Source organism: Euprymna scolopes, chromosome 21, assembly GCF_053919585.1.
Source record: "Euprymna scolopes isolate OS-2025 chromosome 21, ASM5391958v1, whole genome shotgun sequence".
In the NCBI taxonomy this organism is placed as follows: domain Eukaryota; kingdom Metazoa; phylum Mollusca; class Cephalopoda; order Sepiida; family Sepiolidae; genus Euprymna; species Euprymna scolopes.
In genome coordinates, this window is record NC_136502.1 from 100,040,506 (window position 1) to 100,049,210 (window position 8,705).

Sequence of the window (8,705 nt, forward strand, 5' to 3'; positions counted from 1 at the left end):
AGAAGGCTCTGACAAGATTCAAAACAAAATCAAAAGAGAAAATTCCACATCCTTCAAGAAAGCAAATAAATAAGAAATCCAAAGAAAGTAAACAAAATTCTCATTTCTTCCGTGTTTGAATAAAATTAGTTTTGATGTTTAAGAAACCTGAATTTTTATTGTGATTCAATTTCATTTCTTTTTCCCACTTTTTCTTCTTTTAAGTTTCTTTTGCTGAAGAAAGCGGAAGCCATTTTGAAATATGTTGGTATGGAGTTATTCTCTACTTTCCCTTGTCAAAACCATTGGCATCATCTTGTATGGAAGGATAGATAAGCTTAAAATCGTGTAATTAAACTGACATAAAATTGAGCCATTAACAAAAAAAAGGGGGATAATATAGTGAAAAAGGTAACTAGAAAAAGAAAACGATTAGATTTCAATAAGAATTGTTGTGATATGCCGATAGGGGTGTTAGAAGTATTAACACTCGTTGGCTGTCCCTCTGCAATTCTCTTACCAATGCCGGCCCTGTCGGTGGGGCATTAGAATACACAGACTGCCCCCCTGCAGAGGGTAAAAGTCCCTCAATGGGGATCCTGGATATGACCTTAAACTATATCCAGTGGTGAGGACCCAGCTTGCGGGCTTTGGGGAGTGTGGAAGCACCCTTTAATTACCATTTCTCCCAGGTCCACTCTGACCCGGAGTGGTAGTACCTGTTAGGGTCCCAACTATGGGTTAAATAGAAACCGACTTGAAAACAACAAATATATTCTATTAAAAAATTTTTCTTCAAAATCTTTGGATTCGGCATTAAATAACCCGAAAAGGGTTGATATGCCGTAAAACAAAAACAACCAATCAATCTCTTACCAATGCAGAGAGAACCTAGATATATCTTCTTGTCCTCCATTTATGTTAATTCTTTTAACCTAATTCAATTATTATCAAATCTCCTCGAAGTGAATGGGATTTATGACCTGCGCTGATCTCAAGCGTCTCCATCTATTTGTATTCTCACTTTTTAAAAATTTATTTGAATCCATTCTCTCTCCCCCTCTTTAGGGATTTTTATTTTTTCTAGAGGAGATCTAAAATTTGCCTTGCTTATTACTGGCGCCCTCTTCTTCATTCCAATCATTTGTGTGAAACTTTTAAACTGTTTTCTGGTCTATTATTTTCTGTTGGTTTGTAAGTTTTGCATGGTAACGTGTAGACACAGCGCCATAGAAAGAAAATGGCCACTGAGTTCCTAGAATACGTCCAACAAGTCTTTATAAACAATGATTTTATTCGGATTTAAGAAACAACAATATTCCAACTTGCCATGAAGCTGGCTGACAATTACAAAATGATTTAATGGATTACCAAGTGTTGGTTAATGGACAATTCTTGAAGGTGTGACATCTGTAATTTACCATGTGCATTGAACCATTATTCGCAGTCAATTGATGGTTGGAGAATGAAAATGTTTAAAAGATGGATTTCATCGAAATACAAAAAAAAACAACACTTTTTTTAAGCAAAGCAGAGCTTTCATTATGACAAATTATCTTTATAATTTCTATGTCGAGTAATGATTTCTTTCTGTTACAGTTTTTTACATAAAACTTGAACTCAGAAGCCATTTTCTTTCTAGGTCAGTGTGTGTACACATTACCAGTTCGAGATTGACTCACTTCCTGGTTAGTTTCTTGTCTCTCCTTTGTATTCTTTTCTGGATCTTAATTGATCTGCATTTACAAATACATTATTGCCCTTTTTGAATATCAATCTCTATTCTGCCCTTTTGAAAATATACAGGAGGTGGGGCATGAATACTGTTACAAAATAAAACTCAGATTTATTCCAACAAAATAATTTATTACAAAACCCAATTTCAGAAAATGATTAGCTGAAGGAACAATATGGCAAAAATATTATTCAAAATGTTTCCCTCAAGCCTTCACTATACTACAAAGTCTTTTGGGGAAATGATCTATAACAACACGCGCAACATCTAAGCGTATTTTCTCCCAGCATTTGTTCAATTTTATTTTAAAAGCTTTAATATTTTGATATAGAGAAGAGCAGGCTTCACTCTCCAGGATTGACCACAAAGAATAATCAAGAGCTTTAAGATTAGGTGATGAGGGAGATCATTATTCTTTGATAATTCAGGATTAACAGTTGACTCTACACCACTGCTGTATTACATGAGCAGTGTGGCTTGTCGCACTATCTTGTTAGAGAGTCCAAACTTCGTCAACATACACAGAATTACACCATGGGGTCAGTGCACCTTACAAAAAATGTCTTCAATGTAACGTCCTTTGTTAATCTTGACAAAACAAGTGGAGATTTCCCTCTTTTAGATATGGCTGCTCAGACCATCACTGATGGTGGTTTCTGCGTTCTGAAAACCTTTCCTGCATTATCAGGTATTGCCTTATAACTTCTCGCAAGGACTCTATAATTTTGATGATTGTGGAACTGTTGACGTGAGAATAACTTTACATCCGTGAAAATGACGCTATTAAGCGTGCTTTCTCTGATATGGTCTGACAAGAGTTGACTTCTGATAAGTCTCTTTGCAATTGGGGGTGCAGAGAGAAGCTGTTGCTTTTGGAGCTTATAGGGTGACATTTGTCGGTTACTTTGACATATCCTTTGCATAGTCCTTGATGATGTTTGTGCTTTGCTTGCCATTTGCTGAATGGATCTTTTTGGATTGTGCCTGATTTTTCCCTAACATTTTTAATCAGTTTAGGTGTTCTTAAGATGTGGAGACGGCCTGATCATTATATGATCATATAATGACAATAAAATAGTAAATTTATTTTAATATTATTATAAAAAAATAGTTCCAAAATTTTGTAACAGGACTTATGTCCCACCCTGTAAAATTATCAATTTTGGGTAGAGATGCTCTATTTTTCTTATACCATTTTTTAAAAATTAATTTAGAATAACATGGTTAATGAGAAGGAGGACTCTTATCTGTTTCCCCATAAATACAGATAGGATGTGGCAGTTGTTAAATGGATACAAACATAGAACTAACGACTTGGGCAAGTCAAATTCAAATCCAGTCGATTTCATAGCAGCAATTTCATCATGGATGTTGGCAACCTTCATGTGGTCACTTCTATAAGTACTTAATTCTTGAAAGCATTTGGAAAACCAATGCTAACAACAGAGTCGAGCCAATAACAAAAATGAAAACGTACTATGCTTATCCGGACAAGATTACGTTTTCATTAATGTAGACAGACTTTATAATCTGTCAGTTGTAGTCCTGTAACTAACTAGCAGTTTTGCTGATAAACTAGTGGTCTTGTCTTTTAATTGTTGTATGTACGACTTTCCTTTAATGTTAATAGACAAGTGTAACACTAAAGTGATCGTCCCCTCCCCCACCTAGCTTTGGTTAAAGAATACAAACTGCAGGATGACTTAAGACAGTATCCACTCAATTTAGTTTCCTGTTCATGCAGTTGGAGCGAGTAGACCATCCAATTACATGACACACTGCTGTTTCAATTTCTTTTTTCAGTAAAGCCTGAGAAAAATTATTTTTATGTAAACCTTCGATATCATCTATTAATTCATTTTGGGGGTTAATTTTTTATTTTTTTCACACACTGTGACTTGGAACATAAGGGGCTACTATTTGGGATCGTGTCTGTGGGGAATTTAGCTGCGAGATGTTTGTTCAAATTACATTTAAATTTCTGCTGGTCAGTACAGTTAGAGAAACAGGAAACATGGATGGCGTTCCAAAACCAAGCAAAGGGAAAATGGACATTAGAATAGAATACTTTACGGCATCTAGGGGCTTCAACAGTGAAGAAAAGGTATTTTGCTACTTGTCGGGGGGGGGGCACAAGCGTTATCAGTTTATCAATACACATTCCATTAATATACTTGTAAAACAGACACAATGGACCTTAGGTTGGTTGTTAGTTGTTTTTGTTTTATGGCATATCAACCTTTTTTAGGTTATTTAATGCCGAATCCAGTGAATTTGAAGAAAAAGCTTTTAACAGAATGTATTTGTTTTTTTTCAAGTTGGTTTCTATTTAACCCATAGTTGGGACCCTAACAGATACTACCACTCCGGGTTAGAGTGGACCTGGGAGCAATGGCAATTACTCCCCAAAGCCCACAAGCTGGGGCCTCACCATCGGATATAGTTTAAGGTCATTTCCAGGACCACAATGAACCTTAGAGAAGAGATAATTACATTAAATTATGGAGAACGGATATCTTCCAACACATGATGAAATTTTAAATCTCGTTTCATTCAATCTCATGTTTATAGTCTGTAGCATTCCACTGTAATTCTATAGTATTGCGAATTGTATGGAGTTTTAAATGGGAAACAACTAATTTTACTATTCTTTTTATTTTTTTATTTTTTCTATTTTTTCTATTTTTGGAATCCTTTGAGATGAGGCTTCATAATTTATGCATTCATTCTTTTTGCAGAATGTTATCCTCACATTCAAAGTTATTGTTGTTGTTTCGGGGCCTATGGCGCAGTGGATAGAGGCGTTGAGGCTCTACAGTTCCAAGTGAGTATTGTCTGAAGATAGCAGTTTCCTACCAAAAGTCGACCAGAGGATTAGTTGGCCAAAACCGCAGAAGGCAGTAATTACTGGGGATACAGTTACCAGACTCATCATTCCTATCCTGTCGTGGTTAATCTCTTGAAGAAGGCAAGAGGATGAGTTGGCCGAAACGTAGTGAAACAACAACTATGAAGATGAGAATAGCAATCCACAAATAAATAAATAAATAAATTACTCATCTCAAAGGATTCCATTAAAAAAATAATGTATAATTCTGCAGGTTATTACAGTTAGAGAAACTGGAAATAGGGAGGGAGTTCAAATATCTACCAGCCCAAGGGAAAAAGCTATTAGAGTAGAAGACTTTCCAGCATCTACGAATCTCAACAGTGAAGAGGTGGGATCTTGCTGCTTGTTGAGTCAGTTGGGGATATTACGTTAGGGTGGGGTGCAAATCAAAACACATTCCATTAAAGTATTTGTACAACAGACACAATGAAACTTAGAGAAGAGCTTATAATTACATTTAAGAGTTTGTATTACTATACACATAGTTTGGGAAGATGAGTTAAAAATAAAAAAATATACAAAATACTGTTAAAAACCCACCGAATATATGCCAGCCTATGTCACGTACGAGGGGCGTGCAATAAGTAATGCCCCTGACCCACTTCCAATAGGAGTAGAGCAACGAAACTTGGCACAGTTATTAGTCTTTCTCTACAGGGAACCACTCAGAGTTATGCATTTCTCCCATCGTTTGATGCAGCTCTGGAGACCGTTTTTGTAGAACACCCCAGGTTGGTCCTCCAACCATGACGTGACTTCAGAAATCAAAGCTGTATCATCTGGAAAACGCTTTCCTTTCAAAAACAACTTCATGGCTGGGAAGAGGTGAAAGTCAGAGGGTGCAAGGTCAGGAGAGTAGGGAGGATGGGGAAGGATTTCATAACCACACGCCCATGCTTCTGATCTGGTGACATGCGAGTTGTGGACCGGAGCGTTGTCCTGCAGGAGGAGGATACCTTTGCTGATCTTGCCCCGCCTCTTAATTTTGATAGCTTCCCTTAATTTCCTCAAAAGTGAAGCATAATAGGCTCCTGTAATTGTGGTACCCTTTTCCAGGAAATCTGTCATCACTACTTTGTCCTGGTCCCAGAAGATTGTGAGCATGACGTTGCCAGCGGAGGGCTGCCCCCTTGCCTTCTTTGGAGGTGGTGAGTCCAAGTGCTTCCACTGCATTGACTGGGCTTTGGTCTCTGGATCATAGTGATGGATCCAGATTTCACCCTGTGTAATCAGTCTTTTGAAAAATTTTGACTCATCTTCTTGGCACATCTCCAAATTCATCCTTGAGCACTTGACGCATTCTTGCTTCTGGAATGGTGTGAGCAACCTTGGAATCCATCTGGCAGACACCTTATGCACATGCAAATGGTCATGAATGATAGTTTCCACAGACCCTCTACCAATCTTGATATCTTGGGCTATTTGGCGAATTGTAATGCGCTGATCTTCCAAAATGGCAGCCTCAACTTGATGGACAGATGCCTCATCAATGGCAGAAGCGGGGGCGACCAGGTCTGGGAGCTGTTTCCACAGACTTCCGGCCATATTTGAATTCACGATGCCAGCATTTTACAAGGTCATATGATGGGGCATTATCACCATAAGTTTCTTTCATTTCATCAAAAGTCTCCTGTGGTGTGTGTCCTTTCAAATACAAAAACCGGATCACTGCTCAACATTCAACAGGCTCCATTTCACACCTGACTCAATTCAAACACCTGTAAAACAGAAACCACAATTAGTTCAGAACTGTAATTTGCCACATAATCCGTAGAGATATAAGTCATTGCACATGCAAAATTTCAGCTAGATCAGACAACAGGAAGTGGGTCAGGGGTATTACTTATTGTACGCCCCTCGTATATTGAGCAAGTTTCTAACAGTATTTTGTATATTTTTTATTTTTAACTCATTTTCCCAAACTTACCGTGTTCAGCAGACAGTTTGGCGCCATTTTAAATTTTCCAATACATCGGTAAACACTGTATGTTTTCGAGCTGAATAAACATGTTATATTAAATAAAAACAAATAAATTAACCAGTTAGGTAGAAAAGTAACTGTCCTTTGATAACATTTATTTGTTATATATTGTTTTTTTGACAACTTTTTCGAATCTATGTGTATAGTAATACAAACCCACATTTAATCATGATGGAGAACGGATGCCTTCTAACACATTATGAAATTTAAAATCTCGTTTCATTCAATATCATGTTTATAGACTGTTTATAGCACTCCACTGTAATTCTATAGTACTGCGAATTGTATAGAGTTTTATATGAGATACAACTAATTTTCCATAAACAAGAACAAATACTTTCATTACTAAATTTTAGGGACTAAAGTTTTCAGGATTAAATTTTGAGTAAATATAACCGGCAATATTGTATTAGTTTTCTATTGTAAATGCAAACAACTTTAGTTTAACCAGAAAAATGATTACATTAACATATTACGCTAACTATATGAACATGAAACAAAAATTATGTCTCTTTAGGTCATGTGTGTACGTTATTCTTATGAAATCTGTTCATTTCTATACATATTGGATATTATGTATGTGATTTTCAATATCTTGTGAATGTTTCCGATTTCATTTTAGTATAATGCATGTTTATTCTTATAGGTTTTTGATTCAGTTGGTACTAAAAAAATTTCCATTACATATCACACCGTTTTCTACTTTAATCTATATCGCATTGCTTTATTTTGTAACAGAGCCGCTGAGGCTGGGTTAACAGTATCAGCCATATGCAAATGACCAAGCTGGCTGTGCAAAGTGACATCACAGCAGAGATAAAAAGACACACGTGTTCAGAGAAGCACCTATTCAAGATGTAAAGGGGTCGAGAGGTGTTCAAGACACAAGAGAGCAGGAAAAGATGTGTTCAAGATACGAGATAAAAAAAAGTGTTCAGAGAAATGGAATTTGAGATATGTTCGAGATGCGTGGGTGGCGTCAGAGCCAAACCGAATAGTCACATGTAGCCAGAAAAAGGAGAAATGAACTGTTTAAATATTTAGAAAAAAATGCATTGTTGGAAATACCAAGTATAAAGGCTTTTATTAAAAAAAAAAAAAAAAAAGAAAGTGAGTCAAGTTTCTTTTCCTTTCGATAGAGTCTACAATGTGTTGGGTTTGTTAAAATGTAACGACGCCATTAAAAAGTGGTGTACAACGTTACAGTTTTGCCTTTTCCCTTTTGAACACTTATTTGCTTATTTTTCATTCTAGACACAATTCGATTCAACATTGTTCCGATTATTGTTAGTATGTTTCTGGCGAAAGCCAGTTTATCAATAAAATATCAAATTTCACACATCGCAAAATGTCATCTTCCATATTTCCTAATCCCTTATCTTTTTGTCACCCTTTTAGATGTAATCAGAATAAACGCGTGGAATAGCTTTTTCTTTTTATATCTAAATCAAAAGCAATTACCGTCACTGGCCATCTTAATATTGTTGAAGATGTAAGCTTTGGTGATTCCTTCCATAAATTGAGAATGAATTCTAGGAACTTGTGGTCAGATTTCAACAGGAATATTTTTTCGCCTCATAAAAACTACTGCACACAAAAGCTAGTGCTTTCCTTTTGTATTGTCTTTTGGTCCTGGGGAAAATGAGGACATATTTTGCTCTTAAAATATGAAGAATAACGATTTATTAGATAAATAATAATACAGTTATCCAAATATAATTAAATAATAAATATAAAATATAATAAAAATAATTATAAATAATAATAATAACTAGCGGGACCTGTGGAAATTCCACAGCAGACTCATTCATATGTAATATATTGATGTTGGCATTCTGTAGATGTTCAGTGGAAATGGAGACGCTCTGATATTATTGTAGCTTTTTTGTTAAAACTGAAAAAGTATTTATCTAAGCTAGCACGAACGCCTGGCAAAACCCAGTCATAAAGTACGCTTAAGTATGATATTTTAATTCTTGCAGATTACGTATATATTATTATAGAGTTAGTGTTCTATCGATTTTTATATATAATAAAGTTGCGATTTCAAAAAAATATATATATATCCATATGACGTGGGTGCATTAGCTTGAATCAAAACTGAAATAAAAACTTATAAA